A 24,069-nucleotide genomic window follows, 5' to 3' on the forward strand; every position below is an offset into this window, starting at 1 on the left:
GTATCAAGCAGATCGAGTTAGCATAATGGCTATTTTTGGGCACTAGATGGCAGCGATGACTTTCTTTGGACAAGATCGGGTAGGCGTCAGTAGAAGACGTGAGGCGGAGCTAGAGTGTTGAGGGGAGAATGGCTGAGGAAGCGAAAATGGCGACCGGTTGCAAGCAGCTCACGCTTGAGCATTTTTTTCAAAGACGAAAAGCATCGACCAATGCTAAAGAGCACATTGATGACGACGATGATGATGATGGTGACTCTGAGGTTGACGCCGAAGTTGGAAGCGTTGACGCGGCGGCTATGATCACGTCGTAAAGCCTCACCGGCTAGCGATGCTAACGCCGGAAAACGCGGTGCACAACCGAGCACTTCTGCACAGGCGGACGTTCAATCGGACGATGAAGAGTACAATGCATATTCATCGGAGGAGTGGGTACAGTCTGATCACGGAGAAGACACTGGTTCTGGACTACAATCCCACCATGAATGGAGTGGATAAGATGGATCAGAACATCTACCACCCGGTATAGGAACTGAAGGACATGAGGAAGCCAGACGTAACACCAGGTCACCGTATCATGATCCTGAGAGTAGACTTGATGGCAAGATGGCCAAACACACACTCTGGTACATACCTGCTACTCCCCGGAAAAAAAGGCCGGCAAAAAAGTGTAGGGTCTGCACGCAAAGGGGCAATCGCAGTGAAACTAATCTGTTGTGTAAATCCTGCTGCGTCCCCTTGCACGCAGGGGAGTGTTACAAAAAAAGAAAAACTGTAGTTGAAACATCCACACAATTGTAAATAGTACCACAGTTGCACACATTTGTAAATAGTTAGCCAAATTGTTTTGTCAAATTGTTACACTGTTGAATGTAAAGAAACGTATTTTGCTATCAAAAAACACTTTTTCATTGTTGGTGGTAGTGTTTTACAGAAGTAAATCACTGTTTAGGTGTTTGTGGCATCATTCATGGAAAAAAAAGGTGGCAAATTCACTAGAGTGCATAAAATAAAATCGTTTCACAAAAAGCTTGATTTCTCCGTATTTTGGTCCAAAACAGAGCATTTGGGTGAAACTAACCATTTTCTACTGTTGATTACTGAAAAACGGAATAAGGTAGAAACAAACTTTTCTTTTTCTGATGAAAGATGAGAGTTCAATCTTTCGTTTGGTAGTATGTGTGTTTCCATAGTCCAAACACAAAATTTTCTGTGGACCTTGAAAGATCAGTCAAAATGATTAAATCAGCTGGCACCCACAGCATCACTTTTCTGAAAATGGTTGGCAGTCAAAGAGTTAATACTGCTCATATGCCAGTGAATTGCCCCTCGGGACAAATAAAGTCTTATTGAATTGAATTACTTCAGATTAAAAAGTGATGATGTGAATGGGTGAATGTGAATCATTGTAAAATGCTTTGGGCACCATATGGTGTAGTTAAAAGCGCTATTCATTTACCAGTTCATTTACCATTTACCAGATCTGTTATAATAGAATAATAAAAGACATTTAATTGACAGATTAACTCTTTGACTGCCAAAAACGTGAAATAACGTTTAGTAAAATCCTATGGAGGAGTGCCAAAGACGTTAAAAGACGTTTGTTTCAAAACAGAGGTGAAACTAACCATTTTCTATTGTTGCTTACTGAAAAACGGAATAAGGTAGAAACAAACTTTTTTTTTCTGATGAAAGATGAGAGTCCAATCTTTCATTTGGTAGTATGTGTGTTTCCATAGTCCAAACACATAATTTTCTGTGGACCTTGAAAGATCAGTCAAAATGCTTAAATCGGCTGGCACCCACGGCATCCCTTTTCTGAAAACGTCTGGCAGTCAAAGAGTTAAGATTAAGAAGATTAAGAAAAATCTATGAAAATACCCTACATAGAACTTTGAAATAATAATAAAGCTTTCATTGTTAAATGTTGCCAAAGAATATCGTTGTAAAATGTTTTGCAGAAGATGTATTAAGCAAATTAATATATAAACAAGAGCTGATGTTAAAAAATGCTGACTATAATTATTCTGTGAAGCGAGTGCAGATTTGCAAGATTTCTTTTATAGAATATCGTCAAAATATCGTCGAGTTTTTTGAAAAAATATTGAGATTTTTTTTTTTACCATATCGCCCACCCCTATTTCACTTTCACAAATTCTTTATCCTGCAAAAGAGATTCTGCAAGATCGCTACTTACAGTAAATTTGCTGCTCATTCTGCACTCCTTTTCAAACAACTAAATTTCCTAACAATCTTTAATTTATTACTGGTAACAGACAGTATTAGCGGTTATTGAAACCTTGATTTTAAAAAACCATGGTAAATTGTCAAACCAGTTACCGGCCAATGCCTATACAAGACATGCAAATTAGTTACATCTCCAATTGTGCCGTCCGGGTCTCTGTCAGTTTTCAATAAAATATTAAGGGGGGTCAGATATGGAACAAATATATCAAAATATTAGCTCAGTCAATGTCACTAAACAACTTCAAAACCAAACTCAAAATATGTTTAATAAGCAAAAGTCTCTATACCCTATAGGTCCTAATCACAGAGTTGAGGTAACATATACACTTCTTATTTTATTTTCTATTTAATAAAATTATGTATTTTCTTGAATGCTCTTAATGTACTAAGTTTACTTTATTGAGTGTATTCATTTTTGTATTGAATATGTACACTGAATATTAGGGGTGTCAAAATTATCACGTTAATATCGCGTTAATTTAAAGTGCCTTAAACGGCACTACATTTTTTAACGCTCGATTAACGACCGTTCACTCCTTTGGAAAGCTTAGTCTACTAAGGGAATTCCAGTCGTGATGCAGCAGAAACGTCCACGTCAAAATTACCAGATAGAAATGTACTGTACTGCACTGGAGCTAAAATACACAATGTTTAAGGGGCAGAATGTGTGGAGTGCAATGAATTAGCCGTCTCAAATTCCCAGAAAAGTTCTACACGTGCTGCGCCAGTACAAACTTTGCACCAATGGCCGTATATGAGCGCATGGTGTAGTGGTTAGGGCACTCACTCTGAAAGCAACAGGTCCCGGGTTTGTTTGCGTCCCACACAGGTTGTTTTTTTTCTAACTGCACTACATGTCTTGCAAACGAGCCGTTTTTTTTCTTTCTTCAAATGATGATTGAAGAATTGAACATCAATCCAATTTCCACATTTAAAGAAAACGCGGTTGTACTGCAGAGGGTGGCCGGTCTCGCCGTGACCTTACACAGAGGAGTGCGCCGATGCGGCACTTGCCGGGAGGCCAGACGCAGGGTACCCCTTCTAGACTCCGCACCATGATGGAGGTCTGCGAGACGTCTCAACGGTGCTGGTGCGCTCGCTCGCGGCCTCCTCGGTGCTGGAGGGAGACCTGTGGGCCCGAAAAGCCATCCACTGCTATGTCGGTCAGTTTCCGGAGAGCTCCAGAGTTTTGTGCCCCCCAACTCTGTGACTATAAATAGTATGATTTGTTTATAAAATTATTCTAAGTGCATGTCTGCAGAGGAGCTAATACTCATTGTGCACCCTCTGACAACGAGAGCGCCACTGCCACATACTCTAGTGAATGTGCAAGTAGCGAATGTGCAATGTAATTTAATTTTAACTTTCTAGTAGGGAGAGCGGGGTAAGTAAGTAAGTAATTTTTACTTAAAGTGTCTTTTACGCAAGGGGATTACAGGAATTCCTCCAACTAAAATATGTTCATATAGTTTAGGATGTTCTGCATCCCTGGGAGCAATCACTTTGAATCTTCAATAAACTGTTTGAGAAATATAGCTTTTGAAATAAAGTGGTTTTGTGGCACAACTTGCTTGGTAGGTTGTGCCATTAGCAGAGGTGGGCGGTCAGTCGGAAGTGACGTACTGTCCGTCGGTCCATCGCCGACGGACCCACGTTTTTCTGGCGAATGATGCGGGGGAGAAAAAAATGGCAGAGAAAGCAAAGACGGAAGTAGGTTTTCATACGTCAGTGTAATCGTCATAGGTAGACAGTCCGTTGGGTACGATGGTTGCTAGCTAGCAGCGTAGTTGCTAGCTAGCAGCGCGGTTGCTTGCTTGTTTGCTTTCATTGCATTGAATTGCATCAACTACAGTGACTGTATAAAGTTGAATGTATATGGAACCGCTTTATGGTCCCTGTACAGTAGGTGGCGGTCTATGCATCAAAGAGTTGTAAATCAACCACTAAACTAGAAGAAGAAAACAATAACGAAGAAGAAGAAGCCACCGCCGATAAAGAAGAAGAAGAACAGAAGACTAAAGAAGACTAAGGAGCTTGGTCCATATAGAGAGCAAAACTGACGCCAGTATGACATTTGATGATAATGCCGGTAACTTTGTGCTGGAAGAGTCTCAGGTCTCGGGGACGGAGGAGACTGTTGGTAACCCGCAAGTCACAGAGGCCATCAGGAACCTTAAGGGCTACCTGAGGAACTGCAAAATGAAAGTTAATCTTCTTGAATAATCATTTCTAGGTCTGCGTAATGCGACAATTGACTCGTTTCCGCCATTACTTTTGACGGCATTTTGTGTGATTTTGATACATGTTTGTCTGAGCTTCTCTGAGAAAATGCCTCTGTCTGTTTAAAAAATGTTATCTGCATTTGAATTTCCCCCTCTCGCTTCATTTTCGATTTGATTTTCATGCAGTTTTTTTTCTGTTTGTTGGCAGTCACTATAAAAAACTCCTCTTTGTGTTGAAAGGTAGATAGCTTGCTTTATATCGCACCTAATTTTGAAGTATTTAATAAGAGGTGTAGGCTAAGTTAGTAAAGTTGGTCTGTAGACGCAGGGGAGATTGCCGGCCTAGGTTTTTGATAGTCGCAGGTCATTGTATTATTTTGAGTTGGAAACTTCTTCTTTTCCTTTCAGCTTTCCCCTCCAGGGGTCGCCACAGTGTATCAGTTGTCTCCATCAAATCCTGTCCTCTGCATAATCTGCTCTCACACCAACTACAATGTCCTCTTTAACTACATCCATAAACCTCCTCTTTGGTCTTCCTCTCTAGACCACCTGCCTGGCATTTGGAAACTCAGCATCCTTCTGCCAATCTACTCAAGAGAGAGTATTAGGAGGGAGCAAACATCAACATTTGATTGATGACATTCCTAATTAGATTAGGGGCCCATTCCTAATTAGATTAAGGAGGTATTTCCTAATTAGATTAAGGGGGAATTTCTTAATTAGATTAAGGGGGAAATTCCTAATTAGATTAAGGGGGAACTTCCTTATTATATTAATTAGGTATTTCCTAATTAGATTAAGGAGGGGGTTTTCCTAATCAAGATTTATGACCCTACACAAATACCTTATTGTCATGATGATTGATGCATGTGGTGTTTATACCTGTTTTTTTTCCAGATATCATGGCTGACATGGATTCAAAAGTAAACAATGTCTGGTCGACTTCCGGATCCGGTGCAAATCCCCTAGATTGAGTGAATAATAATGAGATTGAATCAGGTGATCGGAGGGAAAGGCTTGGAATGGGGCAAAAATACAGAGAAAAAAGTTCTAGTCAGTACCATCTTGTTGAGGGCACTTGGGAACACGATACAAAGATTGTGTTTTTAGAAGCCGTACAAGACAAGGTAAGACTAAGATGCGATAAGATGGTTTGTATTATAGAATTTAAAAAACTAATAAGAAAAAATAAGTCATACATTACACATGAAAATGTTTTAAGTGTTAGTTTTTTTTTTACAGTTATTTCCACACTAAAATGAAAATGTCCACACAATTACAGATGTTTACACTCAAGGAGCAAGCACGTGTCAAGAGTTGCACAGCAATAGGCACAGACTGAGCTTCACACTTCACACAAAAATCTACACACATTTTCATACCTTAAACACAGATAAGGCGGTTACTTCCTTGTCATTACAAAGCCCTGGCTTGCCAACAACTACACCAATACACACATTGGATAAGCACATCCGTGGACGCATACGTGCTTAATTGAAAATACCTCATGCAGTTGTTTTTATTTGTCTACAGTATTTTGTCTACACTTAGCAGTAGTAAGAATTTTTTGGGGGAACTGTATTTATTTATAATTTTGTAATCAATCATTGCAATAAACAGAACAGAACAGACCCCCTCCGTGAGTCATCACCTTATCGTGGTGGAGGGGTTTGCGTGTCCCAATGAGCCTGGGAGCTATGTTGTCCGGGGCTTCATGCCCCTGGTAGGGCCACCCATGGCAAACAGGTCCTAGGTGAGGGACCAGACAAAGCATGGCTCAAATGACCCCAATGATGAACACAAACTTTGGATCTTCGTTTCCCTTGCCCGGACGCGGGTCACCGGGGCCCCCCCTCTGGAGCTACGCCTGGAGGAGGGGCTCGAAGGTGAGCGTCTGGTGGCCGGGCCTATACCCATGGGGCCCGGCCGGGCAGAGCCCGAAAAGGCAACGTGGGTCCCCCTTCCCATGGGCTCACCACCGGTGGAAGGGGCCAAAGGGGTCGGGTGAGTTGGGTGCCAGCCAAAGGCGGGGGCCTTGGCGGTCCGACCCCCGGCTACTGAAGCTAGCTCTGGGGACATGGAATGTCACCTCTCTGACAGGGAAGGAGCTCGAGCTGGTGTGCGAGGCTGAGAAGTTCCGACTAGATATAGTCGGACTCGCCTCCACACACGGCTTGGGTTCTGGTACCAATCCTCTCGAGAGGGGCTGGACCCTCTTCCACTCTGGAGTTGCCCACGGTGCGAGGCGCAGAGCAGGTGTGGGCAGACTCATTGCCCCCCGGCTAGGCGCCTGTACGTTGGGGTTTACCCCGGTGAATGAGAGGGTAGCCTCCCTCTGCCTACGGGTGGGGGGACGGGTCCTGACTGTTGTTTGTGCTTATGCACCGAACAGCAGCTCAGAGTACCCACCCTTTCTGGAGTCCTTGGAGGGAGTGCTGGAGAGCGCTCCCCCTGGGGACTCCCTCGTTCTGCTGGGGGACTTCGACGCTCACGTGGGTAATGACAGTGAGACCTGCAGGGGCGTGATTGGGAGGAATGGCCCCCCCGATCGAAACCCGAGCGGTGTCTTGTTATTGGACTTCTGTGCTCGCCACGGACTGACCATAATGAACACCATGTTCAAGCACAAGGGTGTCCATATGTGCACTTGGAACCAGGACACCCTAGGCCGCAGCTCGATGATCGACTTTGTAGTCGTGTCATCGGATTTGCGGCCGTATGTGTTGGACACTCAGGTTAAGAGAGGGGCGGAGCTGTCAACTGATCGCCACCTGGTGGTGTGTTGGCTCCGATGGCGGGGTAAGATGCCGGTTCGACCAAGCAGGCCCAAACGTATTGTGAGGCTCTGCTGGGAACTTCTGGCAGAATCCCCTGTCAGAAAGAGTTTCAACGCCCATCTCCGGCAGAGCTTTTCCATTGTCCCAGGGGAGGCGGGGGACATTGAGTCCGAGTGGACCACGTTCCGCGCTTCCATTGTTGAGGCGGCCGATCGGAGCTGTGGCTGTAAGGTGGTTGGTGCCTGTCGTGGCGGCAATCCTCGAACCTGCTGGTGGACACCAGCGGTAAGGGATGCCGTCAAGCTGAAGAAGGAGTCCTATTGGGCCTTTTTGGCCTGTGGGACTCCGGAGGCTGCTGACGGGTACCGGCTGGCCAAGCGGAATGCGGCTTCGGCGGTCGCTGAGGCAAAAACTCTGACATGGGAGGAGTTCGTGAGGCCATGGAAAACTTCCGGACGGCTTCGAGGAAATTCTGGTCCACTATCCGGCGTCTCAGGAGAGGAAAGCAGTGCGCCATTAACACTGTGTATAGTGGAGATGGGGTGCTGTTGACCTCGACTCGGGACGTCGTGAATCGGTGGGGAGAATACTAAGAAGACCTCCTCAATTCCACCGACACGCCTTCCTTTGAGGAAGCAGGGTCTGGGGACTCTGAGGTGGGCTCCCCTATCTCTGGGGCCGAACTCACTGAAATGGTTGGAAAGCTTCTCGGTGGCAGGGCCTCGGGGGTGGATGAGATCCGCCCTGAGTTCCTAAAGGCTCTGGATGTTGTGGGGCGGTCGTGGTTGACACGTCTCTGCAGCATCGCGTGGACATCGGGGACAGTGCATCTGGATTGGCAGACCGGGGTGGTGGTCCCCCTTTTTAAGAAGGGGGACCGGAGGGTGTGTTCCAACTTTAGAGGGATCACACTCCTCAGCCTCCCGGGTAAGGTCTATTCAGGGGTGCTGGAGAGGAGGGTCCGAATGAATCTCGGATTCAGGAGGAGCAGTGTGGTTTTCGTCCCGGCCGTGGAACAGTGGACCAGCTCTACACCCTCGGCAGGGTCCCCGAGGGTCCGTGGGAGTCCGCCCAACCAGTCCACATGTGCTTTGTGGACTTGGAGAAGGCGTTTGATCGTGTCCCTCGGGGAGTCCTGTGGGGGTGCTTCGGGAGTATGGGGTACCGGGCCCCCTGATTCGGGCTATTCGGTCCCTGTACAACCGATGTCAGAGTTTGGTCCGCATTGCTGGCAGTAAGTCAAATTTGTTTCCTGTGAGGGTAGGACTCCGCCAAGGTTGCCCTTTGTCACCGATTCTGTTCATAACTTTTATGGACAGAATTTCTAGGCGTAGCCGAAGCGTTGAGGGGGTCCGGTTTGGTAGCCTCAACATTGCATGTCTGCTTTTTGCAGATGATGTGGTGCTGTTGGCTTCTTCAAGCCGTGAACTCCAGCTCTCGCTAGAGCAGTTCACAGCAGAGTGTGAAGCGGTTGGGATGAGGATCAGCACCTCCAAATCCGAGACCATGGTCCTAAGTCGGAAAAGGGTGGAGTGCCCTCTCCGGGTCGGGGATGAGATCCTGCCCCAAGTGGAGGAGTTCAAGTATCTTGGGGTCTTGTTCACGAGTGAGGGTAGGTTAGAGCAGGAGATCGACAGGCAGATCGGTGCAGCGTCTGCAGTGATGCGGACGCTGTATCGGTCCGTTGTGGTGAAGAAGGAGCTGAGCCAAAAGGCAAAGCTCTCGATTTACCGGTTGATCTACGTTCCTGCCCTCACCTATGGTCACGAGCTGTGGGTCGTGACCGAAAGAACAAGATCCCGGATACAAGCGGCCGAAATGAGTTTCCTCCGCAGAGTAGCCGGGCTCTCCCTTAGAGATAGGGTGAGAAGCTCAGTCATTCGGGAGGGACTCAGCGTCGAGCCGCTACTCCTCCACGTTGAGAGGAACCAGTTGAGGTGGCTCGGGCATCGGGTTCGGATGCCTCCTTGACGCCTCCCTGGGGAGGTGTTCCGGGCATGTCCTAGCGGCGGGAGGCCCCGGGGACGACCCAGGACACGCTGGAGAGACTACGTCTCTCGGCTGGCCTGGGAACGCCTTGGGATCCCGTCGGAGGAGCTGGGTGAAGTGGCTGGGGAGAGGGAAGTCTGGGCTTCCCTGCTAAAGCTGCTGCACCTGCGACCCGACCCCGGATAAGCGGAATTGAAGACGGAGAACAGAACATTCTTTGACATCACATCACAATATAACTATACATGCATACAAAACCACAACACCTTGGGGCCAATAGTTAAATTTTTTTTAAATAAATGACATTGATGAGTGAAAACGAAATAGATTCATAAGTGAAAACGGGAGGCGGGGGGGGGGGGGGTTCAGTGAGAGAGGTATATCTATAGTCAGTGAGAGATGTATCTCTCTTTAGGCAACCATCTTTTTTTAAACACCTCAGATTTCAATTGTAATTGTGCTGTTAAAGACTCCATTACATACACCTCCTTAAATTTCTGCCTCCACTGGGTCACTGTAGATGGTTGTGGTGTCCACCATTTAATTGTCACCATTTTTCTAGCAGTCATCAAGAGGATGTGTAGAAGGTATTCTTGATCTCTAGTGTACATATCCTCAGGTGAAAGATAAAAAAGGAACTGTTGAGGCGTAGATAACAAATCTAAACCCAAAGCACTATCTATCTCGCTCTTAACCCCTTTCCAATAAGAGAGTTATTGATTTCCAGTTTCTGCTGTAACCCGTTATTCAAAAACACTAGAACTGATAGAGATATACCTGGCAGAGAATTCTGCTCTGTGTTTACCCAGCCTGACTCCTGGTCATTGGTAATCCAAGCTACAATTGCTGCCAGCTGTGATGCCCAAAAATAGTACCTCATATTGGGGAGTCCAAGTCCACCACTATTTTTTCCAAGAGTTAGGGTCTTAAGACTTACCCTTGGTTTTTATTCTGCCATATGAATCTAGATATAAGTTTGTCCAACATATGGAAAGTCGATACTGGAATTCCAACTGGAAGGGATTGAAAGAGGAACAACATTTTGGGAAGCAGGGTAGTGGAAGCACATCCCATCTTGCCAAATCACTTCTAAACGGCTCAAATAATTTATTATAGTTTGCCTTGTAAAATTTTGGGTGAGAGTAACTCCCAGGTATTTTGAACCCTTGTTGGTGGTCCGAAAAGGCACAATGTGAGACCATCATCGCCTCTGATTTATTAAAATTTACTTTATAACCCGACACTGGACCATAGTCGTTGAGATTTTGTACAAAAGCTTGAATCGAGAGGGCTGGGTTTTCAATAAATAGCAATATATCATCCGCATACAGGGCTATTTTATGTTGGTGACTACCCTCATCACTTACTCCTTGTATAAGTGGGTTGCTTCTAATCATTTGTGCGAGAAGCTCAATGCTAAGAGCGAACAAAATTGGTGAAAGTGCATCACCCTGCCTCATCCCCAGACCCACTTCAAAGAAATCTGAACAGTGCCCATTAACCCTAACTCTCGACTGTGGGTTCGTATAAAACACTTTAATCCAACTCATAAATGTATTATTAAAGCCCATATGAGCCAATGTTTGTTCTAAAAATACCCAGTCTAGTCTATCAAACGCTTTTTCAGCGTCAAGGCTGAGAAACATTGCTGGAGTCCTTCTGGTCGTGGCCAGAGTCAATAGATTCAGTGCACATCTAACATTGCTGGTTCCATGCCGGCTAGCGATGAAACCCGTTTGGTCACTTTTAACCAAATTAATTAATTAATTAACTTTATAGGTGCTGTCCCCCCTGGCTGAGCGTGGCCGGCTCTGCACCTCTGTTGGCTGCTGGATGGCGGCTGCGTCTTGACAGTTTCTCTGGGTCTCTTGGGGAGTGCTGCATTGCAGTGCTCTCCCTGGTGTCCAGGGCGCCGCCACATCGGCGTGGTCCGTCGCTCCGTGCCCGGTGACGCGGTTCGGGGCGGGTGAGCCTCCGAGGTGCCCCGTGGTTCCCTCTCTCGTCCCCCTTGCCGCCACTCCCTCCTCGCCTCTCCCCTCCCGTCCTCCGCCTCCCGGTCCCTTCTCTCTTGTCACCCTTCCTCCTCCTCCCCCCTCTCTGTGCTGCCGCCGGGTGGTCGCTCCTCTTAACTCACTGCACTAGTTTTGCAAAATACACTTTGTTACTAGACTCATAGGGCACATAACACACACTTTGGGGGGATGGGGTAGGGTGTAGACACGGTCTTCGCCCTACAACTCCCGTACAATTTTAATGCATCCCACAACTAGTGGGGGCGGGTGTGTCGGGGTGGGGAGCCATGGGTTGGGGCAGACCGCAGTATTAAGCAGTGTTGCGGTCTTCCATCTGTATCCCCGCCGCGCCACCACGCACGCCCTTTTTTTTATGCACCACATACATTCACCAACACGTCTGGGAAGCAGGTGGATCGGAGCGGGGGGATATCATTTCCCTCTGCTCTATCTCACCTGCTCCCAATTTTAATGCACCACACACACAAACTTGTATATACACTGGGTGGGATCACATCCCCCGCTGGGCCTGGGGTTCGGTGGTGCCACTATCTCAATAATAAAGAATACAATCAAATATTTTCATCAACTTATAATAGTAAGAAAAGAGGCGTATCAATATTAGCAACAATATTTTACTCAACTGCAATTCATCTGTCATTGATCCATTAAGTAGATTTATTATTATGTATGTATATACTGTATGTGTAACTCTCAATCATATCACCTTCACCCTAGCTAATGTGTATTGACCTAACAAGGACGATCCTACGTATTCTGCTCTCAGTGTTTAAAATTTTGCAACACACGTGTATCATTATGTGAAAAGTGTTTAGGAAAAGTGTGAAATGTGACGCACAAAAAAGTCAGTGGAAGCCATATCCTAAAACGTACAGGAGGCGAGCTATGAATTTTTGAATGTCCAATTTTGGCCCATTTTTGCACATTCAGTGTGGTCATTCTTTTTGCCCATTTGCAAACAGTTTTCATCCGATTTACTTTTAACTTGTCATGTATCATTTCAAGACCTGGGACAACAACTGGGGAAAAAATCTTGACTTTTTGAAATACTATATGTCGGGGTCTCAAATTTTGACTTAAATATTTCCTTCATCAAAAAAGAGGAAATGCTTAATAAGTCCGCTGTACAAGCTCCCAAAAATCCCAAACTTGTCATGCATCTTAAAAGCCACGGCCTGAAAACAGCTATATGATAATATTTGGTTATACATGTAGCGGTACATTATACACCTAGTGGTGACAAGAAATGTAATACTTTACATTTTTATCTATTGTGCCGAGCTCGTTTGAGGGATCCAGTAGACATTTTGTCAGAAAAGCCTTAAGATGTTAAACATGCCCAACACCGAATATTGTAACTTATAAAGGGCGTGACCGTTACGGTGCTGCAAAGTCTGATGATTCACCATGACAATAAAGCCTGCGTTAACTTGAACCAGATGATACTATTTTCTCTAAATTTCTCAAATTTGATGAGAGTCCAGGTCAGAATACATCTACAATTTATATTTATTCGCACTGATAGCGTCACCAACTGGCAAATGTTTTTTGTTGCATTTTTTTCTTCAAATTTTTTCTCCAACCACGTTAACTGGATCTACGTCATATTTGCTCACAAGAGTGTTTAGGCCTTCATGATGTCATAACACAAAGTTTGTGAGCTTTCGCGAATCACTGTGGGCGTGGCAAGGTACTGTTCGCCAAGAAAACAACGCCAAATTTGAGGGCCTAAACATGCACAGAAACTCATGAAACTTGGCACACACATCTGGCCTGGAACAATTTGCAATATTTTATCATGTATTGTGCGATTTTTACAAAAATGACTCACTAGCACACCCTAGAAATTTTTAATGAAGTAGCCTCAGTTGTACGTTAAAACAAGATCTACGAAAAAAAAATTGTATTTGAGCTAGCCCAAGACCTACAAAAAAGTAACTTGGACCCATAAGCTTAAATGAACAGGAAGTGAGCTACGAATTTTTGAATTTTCGATTTTTGCCAATTTTTTAACCATTTACAGGGGGCATACTCATTTCTCCTATACGTTTGATCCAAGTGACTTCAATCTTGGCCTAGACCATGTCAAAACCTGGGCGATCAACAGGGGAAAAAAATCTTGAGCTTTCTAAATACTATATGACGAGGTCATTCTGATTTCTGTAGCAACTATAATAAATAGTGGTGATAAAATATCCCCAAAATGCTTGTAGAATTCAGCAGGAAATCTATCAGGCCCCGGTGATCTGTAACTTATTAGGCAATTTATTAAGAGCTTGTTTAAGTTCTTGGATAGTCATAGTTTTGTCTAAAGTGTTTGCTTGGTCTTGAGTAAGTGAAGGCAAAGTCACATTGTTTAAAAAGTTATCTATCTCTAATTGGTGAGGTTCATATTCTGATGAATAGAGGTGCTTAGAAATTATAAAATACATTATTTATTTTCAGTGGGTTTTGTGTATCGTTGCCTGCGGGGTCCAGTATTGATGGAAAAAGTGCTTTTTCTTTGTTATGCTGTAATAAGTTTCCCAAAAAATAGCTCGATTTAATACTATATTGGGATTGTTCGTACTTAAATTGTGGGATTTAACATTCTGTTTACTTTGTACGATAGTTTCAAGTTGTAATTTAACAAGTCTTAATTTATTTTGAGTTTGTTTACAATGGGTTATTAGAGTATTGTTTTTTTAAGTATTTAGTGTGTTGCTCTAGATTAATTTCTGCTGCTGTTTTTTCTCATATGATGTATATGATATGGTTTTACCTCTGACAACTGCTTTTCCAGTTTCCCATAATAATGGGGTGAGGGGTGCATATTGAAGACCATGCTAAATGCTAGAGGTTGGTATGAAAAGGTTGTACACTCTTTTCAGATCATGAGGGTAAAATCTGGGTCATCTAAGAGAGATGAATTGAAGCGCCATCTTGTTGGATGTTTAAGAGAAAGAGTGATGGACGGGGGGAAAATATGAATATTCTTTCAGTGATGGATTTTTTTTTCCAACTATCAAAAAGACCATAATCAGTTTTACTGTTTAATTATGTCACTAGAGTGTCAATTCCTTACAGTATCCAAAGCATTATAACAATCTATTGCAGAGTTTAGAACAGTGTTGAAGTCGCCGGCCAATATAATGTTTGTTGTGTCACATAGTAAGGGTAAAAAATTATGAAGAAAAACAGTAGGGTCATCCTTGTTAGGTTCCTAAACATTAGCTAGGTAGGGTAAAGGTGATATGATTGAGAGTTACATTAATAATAATAAATCTACCTTCTGGATCAAAGACAGATGAATTGCAGCTCAGGAGAATATTTTTGCTAATAATGAGACACCTCTTTTCTTACTATTATAAGTTGATGAGAATATTTGATTATATTATTTACTATTGACATAGTGTTGTTCTGATTTATGTGAGTTTCTTGTATGAAACATATGTCAGCCTTTAACTTAATTTTTCTCAGTTGCTAAAATACTAAACACCATTCTTGAACCAAATTCACAGTTTCCGAGACAAATTTCTCGAATGAAACACTTTTTCAGCCAAACCTTACACTCAATTCTCAAAACTCAGCCACTCCTTTTTGATAAACCTTAAACACATTTCACTTTTTTTTTTTTTAAACACTTTTCACATAGTGATACACGTGTGTTGCAAAATTTTAGACACTGGCAGCAGAATATGAACACAACTCCAACACAGTCGTCATCTTTCAAACACAACAACCCATAATTGAACACGTTTCCAATGATGGCAGGTCCACGACCAAGAGCCTTAAACCAGAGCAAATTTATTCGAGGCAATGGAACAGGCCTGTGATAATCTACAGTACCTGTGGAGTCATTTCAAGACTGGGTTCTGCACACGAGAGCATTTTTTCCCTCGGTGCATGGCAAGGGGGAATATTGCCTGTGACGTGGATGAAGGCCTCTGGCCAGACACTGCACGAAGACATGATGCAGAATGAGTATCAGTGACTTGTGCAGTAGGCCTACTGTAATGGGTCTTTCCTTTACGTACTGTAGTTTTTTGTTATGGACGTGCTGATAGGCGTATTATTTTAACTTTTTTTTTATTGAAAGTGCCAATTTTGACTTGATCATGTTTGTTCTATGCATGTAAAATAAACCTTTCTGTTGACTACATGCGTGTCTAACAAATGCTCTTGTGGTGAATATATTTTTACTTGCTGTGTGTATGATCTGAACACATTGTTTGGATTTTACACCGGATAATAGGTTTTGAAGTGAAAAGTCAGGGGTTTTGTGAAAATTGTTAGAATTTTTGGATTTGTGTTTAAGGTTTTGAGAAAGTGGGTGCAGGTTTCATGATTTTTTTTGACAATTGAGAAAAACTGTAATAAGATGGTTAAAAAAAAAAGGTTGTTTTTTTCCTGATTACGAATACCTCGAACATTCCATATTACTTTTTTTTTTTTATGTCCTGCATAGTGAGTATGAGTGGTATATAGATATTATTTCATATTGAGAATAAGAAATAAGAAGAGCTGGTAACAAAGGAGGCGAGGGCTGCGTATGGAAGACCACATCAAATTCTAGAGGTTGGTATGAGAAGGTTGTCCAGTGGGGTTGCAATTGAAGTGAATTTAGGTAGAGGAAGAAAAAAGGGGCAGAGAAGAAAGGCCAGCTCCATTGCCCTCAGAAGGCTCTCTCTGGTGTCTGATTGTCTGTCATAAACCTTCTATCTCCAGGAAGGAGAAGAACTCCTCTATAGGGTTTAGGAAAGGCGAGTAGGGTGGCAGAAAGATGTTTAGAAACTGGTTACTGCTGGTGGCGATCCACTCTCTGATTTGGTTTGTTCTGTGGAAGTCATCACTTCAGCCCTTTGTCATGCCATGTACACTGACATGGTCAATGACTGTTGCTCACATCTCGTCCATAATGATGGTGCGAGATTGTATTGCTCTCCTGCCTGGATCTGCTCTTCCTCCATGGCCTGCTCCTCTCCCTCCTTTGACTCAAATTCCTCTTCCTATGGCTCTCTGCATCCATCCATTGTGTTTGTTTCAAATCTCCAGCAAACTGTGCACTCCATACTTCAGTTTATAGGTGCGGTCACATCATTAACAAGTTTCTTCAATTTTGAGTTGTGTGTAATGAATGATGATAGTTGTGTAGATTGTGTTCAAATATTGCTGACTGTGGCAAGCATTTAGCATCACGAGCTTTCATTTGAGAATGTGAGCAGAGTTCTTTTGCAACTTGTGTTTTAGCAAGACAAAACGTGTTTACATTCATGACAACGGAGCATTGTGTTTTGCGAATTGTGTCTTCATTTGAAAGGTGTTTATGGTATTGCCAAATGAGGGCTACATTTATTAAATGTGTTTAGACAACTGGTCATTTGGTTCAGAGGATTGGCATTTGTGTTTTAGCATTTGAGAAGAACCGTGATATCCCAAGGAAAGCACGCTGTCAGACGTCTAGACAGCCGCTAATGTCCACCAGCCGCTAATGTCCACCAGCCCCCAACAATGATGGTCATTAAAACACACACTCATAAACTCGAGACAGAGTCCTAGTGTCTCCAGCAAGCCTCAGAAAAGTCTCACGTGTGTACACCCATCTGCCCTTGCTGCTGCACATCTTGTCTGTGCAGACAATGTATGTGACAGACTCAAAACCACGCACCGTTACGCTTATAGGTAAGCTTAATTCGTTTTCACTTGTCACCCCTTTTTAAATCCAAAATGTCAGACAGGATTTTTGAATAAGATCGACTTCCACTTAAAAATGACTTTAGGACGAGTCTTCTTTCAAACCGACATAGTTACGGTTTAATCTTACACTGTTAAGCCCTCATGCAAAAGCACACACATGTGTGCACAGCACCTTGTCTTACACACAGGACTACAATTGAGCCATGCAAATCTTTGTGAATTAACTCTCCTAAGGACACCATGTGCTCCCCCCCCACAGTCATAGTACCCCCACCAACTCCCTACATGCTAGAGGTAAGCTTACACTCTGTATCAGTAAGGGGAGTTACATAGTTTTATACATTATTTTCAGATTTAATTTCTGTAGTTATTACAGTTTCCCCTCTCAACCGTTTACCCGTTTTGAAAACAGGTCTATTTTATTTATTTTTTTAAATATTGCCACAATTATCCAACTACACTCAATTTGGATAACATTGTTTGCAAAATGACACACTTCAGTCACACGTCCACACTTATATTAAAAACATACACATATTTATAAAAAGCCGTTGTCATCTCACTAACTTCAGATGATCGTACACTATTGCAATGACTATAACCAATACAAAATACATTTGTAAAAAGACATATAATATCTAGGAAATAGCATGTGCCAGACTTTTTGCCCCACATTTTTATGTAAGGGGTTATTTAGATGACAAAAATATATTGACAAACCCACAAACTGGGTTTTTTCATCATAAATAAATTGCTTGCAAGGTGAAAAAGTGACTTGACTCTAGGAACTTGCCCCATCATTGTGAACTGTGTGATAGAGTGGGATATTCTCCTTTGGCTACCGGTAGGTTGGCTCACTGGCACACCTTTATCTACAAGGCCATTATGCTTTCCTCTTACGTTTGCAACTTCATCACACAAAAAGTGTTAATTCTTACAGTTTGCGTTCAAATGACATTTTGTTGCTAACCGTTCCATTTGCCTGCACTGAGTTTTGGGGAAAAAAAGACAAAAAAAAGCTTGTCTTCTCTACCCCTTCTACATAGAACCTATTGCAAAAGGACTACAAATTAACAGACTTTATCTCCTTGAATAACTTTAAATCAAAATTGAGAGCATTTCAGATGAACTCCTTAACTTGTACTTGTTTGTTTTATAATTTTTACGTCATTTTTTTGAGGTTAAATGAAAAAACATTCTTCATGATTAATTTTGAGGTATACAATGTACACAAATTCTACAAACTCACTGCACAACACTGTTTTGATGCAGCAATGTTTATTCTTACCATGTTTAGCTACAGTAGCATATCACTCAAGAATAAAAGTTAGAACAAATAATTCTTACTACTGTTAAGTGTAGACAAAATATTGTAGACAAATAAAAACAACTGCATGAAGTATTTTCAATTAAGCACGTATGCTTCCACGGATGTGCTTATCCAATGTGTGTATTCATTGGCAAGCCAGGGCTTTGTAATGACAAGGAAGTAACCGCCTTATCTTTGTCTAAGGTATGAAGATGTGTGTTGAGTTTTGTGTTTAATGCTTTGCAAAAAGTGTGAAGTTCAGCCTGTGCCTATTGCTGTGCAAATCTTGACAGGTGCTTGCTCCTTGAGTGTAAACATCTGTAATTGTCAATAATCAAGATTTATGACCCTACATGAATACCTTCATGTAGGGTCATAAATCTTGATTAGGAAACCACCTCCTGAATCTAATTAGGAAATTAAATACCTTCTTAATCTAATTAGGAAATCCCCCTAAATCTAATTAGGAAATTCCCCCTTAATTTTAATTAGGAAGGGGCCCCTAATCTAATTAGGATTGAGCCCCTAATCTAATTAGGAATGTCAAAAGTCAAATTTTGACGTTAGCTCCCTCCTAATTCTCTTACTCACTATCTCTCCTCTGGACATGTGTCCAAACTATCTCAGTCTGGCATCTCTGACTTTATCTCCAAAGCCTCTAACATGTGCTGTCCCTCTGATGTACTCATTCTGTGTGTGTGTGTGTGTGTGTGTGTGTGTGTGTGTGTGTGTGTGTGTGTATGTATGTATATATATATATATATATATATATATATATATATATATATATATATATGTAAGAGGATTATTTTTTTTAACAGCCTGTTTATGTTCCAGACAAAATGTGGACATTTCATTTTGAAGAGAGGAAAATGTATTTTCATATTGTTGCATGTATTTGTGGAGGATCTATTTTGGTTTTGATTTGGGGGGACGGAACTATATTATTGTAAATAAGCGCAAATGGCGGAAAGATACTTAAGAGGAATGAGGGGGAAACGTTTGTGGCGGTGTTAGTGTTGACTGGAGAACGAGAGGAGGAAATAAAGTTGTACTGGAGCTATTCCCTCTCCGAATGCAGTTTTGTTTTTAAATTCAGCATAACCACACCTCATGAAAGAAGGCGCTGCGGCTTTCGAATAATATGGCCACTCCTGGTCGTAGAGTGCCCTAAAGGGTCACATTGGGTATGCAAACATGGCCTATGAGAGACACGGCCGGTTGGTCTTCTCTGTGATGGCACAGAACGCCTAGCGGGCCCTGACATTTGAGTCAACCCACTATCACCAAAACCATACGGAAGAGAACCAGACAATGCTGTGTAACTCCTGGTAGGAAAAGACTGGTAATGTTACCTCAGTGCCCCGGAATGGTTTCAAACAATCATAGTGAATGTTTTTTTGTGCAGCCTGAGGATATTTAACATAATCATTAACAGAAATTACCTTTAAAGGTCCGGTCCAGTTTGGACATAGCTTCTGTCATTGTGTGGTAGGATTATCGATCCACACCGAATCCCCACAACCATATGGCTTGAAATGAACCTGTTTGTCAGAGTAGTATTCACGTTTTAGTTCTTGTTCCTCTCAATACCTGTGAACTGTCTCAAATGCCAAACCCATACGTGAAACCAGTTCTGACCCATAGTTTTGTGGGCTGACAGATTCTCTGGGCGGAGCCACTTGGACCTCTGCAGGTAGCCTTGGCTCTGTGCCATGAGCATGAAAATAGGGTGAATTCCCCGTACTTGAGTGTGGGGTGGCATTAATAGAGGTAAATAATAGTCCCATTCACCCCCATGATCCTGAATCAGTTTAGCCAATTGTTCGTTCAACGTCCGATTGAATCTTTCCACCATGCCATTCCCTCGTGGGTGATATGGCGATGTCCTTTTCTTTTTAATGTTTAGTCATTGACATATAGTGAATATAATAATAATACAATATAGTGAAAACAGTTCTTCGGGAATACCATGGTCAGGGAGGGATGCATTGCTCACAAAGTAACTGGACCACTATCACCGCTTTTTGGTTTGGCATGGCATAAGCATTAACATACTTGGTAAAATGATCTTGTATTACCAGTATATATCAATTGCCTATCGTAGTAACCGGAAGTTCAGTTACAGTACAGTAACTGTGTGTTTGTACACACAAACTGAAACGGTCTGTCTGACTGAATAGAATGTAAAGGCGCTTTTCGTTTTGGCACCGGTTTCCTGAAGGCTTCACATGACTCGCACAGGTTACAAAATTTTCATGGTCGGATCTCATTCCTGGCCAATAGCACATAGTCAATGCTTGTTTAATAGTGCACTCATCACTATAGTGACCAGAACACGGATTGCCATGAAGAAAATGCATAGTCTCTGTAACAAGTAACGCTGGTATCACCACCTGATAACACTCAAGCTTCCCTGGGACACTGCAACCTTTACGACAAAGTATATCATCACATAGCACTAACTTAGGAAACTGCCACCAAAGTTTTCTCTGAACCCGACCTTTAACCAGATAAGGATAAGGTCGACCTGCTCCTAAAATATAACACCCTGCTTCCTAGCTCTGCTGCCGTGTAGAGGATGTTCTCAATAGCCGGGGACGCCCTGGCCAGCGGCAACTTCGAGAAGCTAGTGTTCCTCAATGGAAACATAGCTTTTTTGGGGTACCCCAGCTACAAAGGGAAACTTAAGGAGGAAAAGCAGGGGGGGTATAAATAAAAGGGGTTAAAGGATTAAAATTCCTCTGTGTGTGTGTGTGGGTGCACAAAATTTTCCCCAATATATTGTATTTTCCACAATATTTCTTATATTTTCTTGTGTGTAAAGTGTTTTCCACAATATTTCAAATATATACTGTGTGTAAAGTATTTTCCACAATATTTAATATATTTGTTTGTTTGTTTGTGTGTAAAGTGTTCAGTATAGAAATACATCCATTTGTGTGCTGTGCGTCTATGTTAATCTGTGTGAAGTGAAGACCAGCTATCTTAAGAGTAACATTCTGATTCACTTTATTAATAGAACAAGAACGGCCTGACTTGTGGTCAAATGACCAAATATGGTATTTAACAAAATATTTTATGCTATATATAATTTATATTAAGTGTAAACTTATATAAGGCTATTATATTTATATATTATCTACCATCTAATTTACTTGGCAGCAGTTGAAGAAGGGGAGTATCAGTGCTTATTTTTGTTTACTTACAGTGACTGACACAGTAATGACGTAATGCCCACCTTTGGAGGTCGTTCCTAAAATAGTTGTGACGACGGAAGGTGGGTGAAATAAAACGGCGGACCGACGATGATAGGTTGGTTCGCCTTGAATAAAATGACGGACTGATGATGACCGAAGGGGGCGCTAGACGCTGACGAATGACGGACCATTAAAAATATGTAAAATGCCCACCTCTATTAGTCAGAATTCAGTGGGGTAAATTGTGCCATTGATAACTTAAGTCAAAAAGATCATTATAATCTCACAAACGATAATGCAATATAAGAGGAAGACAAATTCCATACAAAACTTTGATTTGCATGCCTTTTTTTCTTTCATTCTTTTTCTGTTCCTGTTCAGCCTTCTTATCTTATCTTTTTTGTGAGCCTTCACCAACTCCCATCTTCTCTGGTGTGTCAGTCACAATTCTTGTTTTCTTCTTATTTTTTTTTACAATTCTGTTCTTTCTTTCTGTGGATTTTGGCAAGGGAAAATGACTTCTGAAGACACATAACCCAAGTGAGCAGAACCACCAGATTTGTCATTTGGTAAGTGCTCAGGAGGGTAACGCCCAATTCACACTGACTGCGGAACGGACGCGGTGCCTTTTCCGTACGGCCGCCGCAAGGAATAGAAAGCATTCAAATCTGTGTGTCAATTCACACCAGCTGCGGATGCGGTGCTGCGTAAAGTTTCCGCAAGTGTTCTATTTTTTCCGGACATCGCATGCGGATTTTTATGAAGCTGAAGAAATTACACGAGCCGGACAGGAAATCAAGGTAGATCCGGTGGTATATTTAAAAATGAACCCGTTTGCGAACTAATTCTTTTGGGGGGAGGGAAGCTAACTACATAGCATGACATGAGTCAGACACAAAATTCTACTGGAATAAAAAAAAAAAAAAAAAGCAATGATAAGTCCATCTACTCTTCAGAAAAGCAAATCCAAAGGGAGGTCTTAGAGGCACCAAATTTTATGCACTACTATATAGCTAACCAGCAACAATAACTCATTCTATGGGCACAACTCAACAGAGATACCAACTGTTGGCTGGAATTAAACCAGAAGGGTTGCAACAACCTCAGACTTTCAGATTTACTCTTTATTACGATTATGCGACAATTGTTTTAAAAACCCAATGATTTACGGGTGGCTGGAAAGGGGGTCCTAGGGGTGTCTGGAGGTTTGGGGTCCAGGGGCCGGCGGGGGCTAGGTTGTGGTGGGTGGCGGGGGGATTGTGGGCTGGTGGGGTGCCTGGTGGGCCTGCCTTGTCCCGCGCTCTGGGCTCCAGGGTTTGCTCTCCGGCTAGTGGCCGCCACGAGGTCGGGGGTTGTGCCCTGGCGCTGCCACAGCCTGGGGGGCCCTGGGGAGTTGGGCTTGCCCTGTCTGGCCAGGGTCGACGGCTCACTTATTTGTTGAGGGTTTTCATGCCAGATTCACCACACCAGCATCTACCGAAATTCAAACACAATCTGCTTCTTCCTCTAGGCGTTGAGGCTAATGTCTGTGGATCTCACTCTGCTTCATCTATCTTTCCTTCCTTTCTTTCGTCTTTCCTTTGGTCTCTTGAGGTCTCCCTAATTTGTTGGAATTCAGATGTTTCTGGGGTTGATGAAAGATTCTGGTTTGTAACTCTGTGGGTAGTAGGTGGTGTCTGGTCGGTGCTGGATTTCACTTTTCTTTCTTTTCTTTGATCCTTCCTCGGGTCTCCTGACAACTTCACGTCTCTAGCGCGATTTTGAAGTCTTCGGTTTGGGTGAGGGGTATGGGATTTTTAATAGGTTTGAGGTGAATAAATGAGCACAAACTCACACACACGCACGTATGGACACACACACACACACATGGACACACACACACAACAACAACAACACAAGAGAGAGCAATGATGATGACATGTTGAATAGCTAAGAGCTCTCTCTTTCTCAAAAAAAAAACAAAAACATGACACGAGTTGGACATTTAAGACAAATACAGAGCTCAGAAAAAATTAAAAATGACAAAATAACACTATTTAAACACAAAACATACTTACCCATGGTAGAAGTCCCAGAAATAATGTCCAAAAGCATATCGATGTGACAATCGGCAATGTGGCTATTGTTTACCAATAGGACTCTATATACACGGTTGTTATCGCGTGAACTCAACTCTCCAGCGTGAACCCCCCGTGATCTTGTGGTCTGACGGGTGTAGATTTCCGGACACACACAGCTCACGCAACGCACAGTGTGTGAATTGCAGTCCGTGGGGATGCCATACAGAAAACGCACCGCGTCCGTGTGATTTGGGCATAAACCTGAGCCTATTTTTTTTCTTATCCCTATATTTTTTTACGGCCATCCTGATGATTTTTATCTCCTTTCCAACCTGACGTATGGTCTTCCCCTTTTTCACTGCTCTTTCCAACTCTTCAAGAGGAGTTGAAACCCTGTCTGTCCTTTTGTATCTGGTGACAGGTTGAATTTTGGTCAAAACTTAAGAATGGCAATTACTTTTAATGATCAGATGCAATAATACGCTTTACAACAACAATAAAATACAACAAAGTAATATAGAGTAAATAATCATAATTTAGGGTATTGGCACAGCTTAAT

At 42.7% G+C, this 24,069-nt stretch overlaps 1 protein-coding gene across 1 annotated transcript in view; it reads right to left on the reverse strand.

The window, feature by feature from the left end:
- Positions 1–24,069, reverse strand: part of spcs3 (signal peptidase complex subunit 3) — a 55,836-nt gene that overhangs the window by 2,659 nt on the left and 29,108 nt on the right. The gene's annotated exons all lie outside the window — the stretch shown is intronic.

This window comes from Vanacampus margaritifer, chromosome 7, assembly GCF_051991255.1.
Source record: "Vanacampus margaritifer isolate UIUO_Vmar chromosome 7, RoL_Vmar_1.0, whole genome shotgun sequence".
Taxonomy (NCBI): Eukaryota; Metazoa; Chordata; class Actinopteri; order Syngnathiformes; family Syngnathidae; genus Vanacampus; species Vanacampus margaritifer.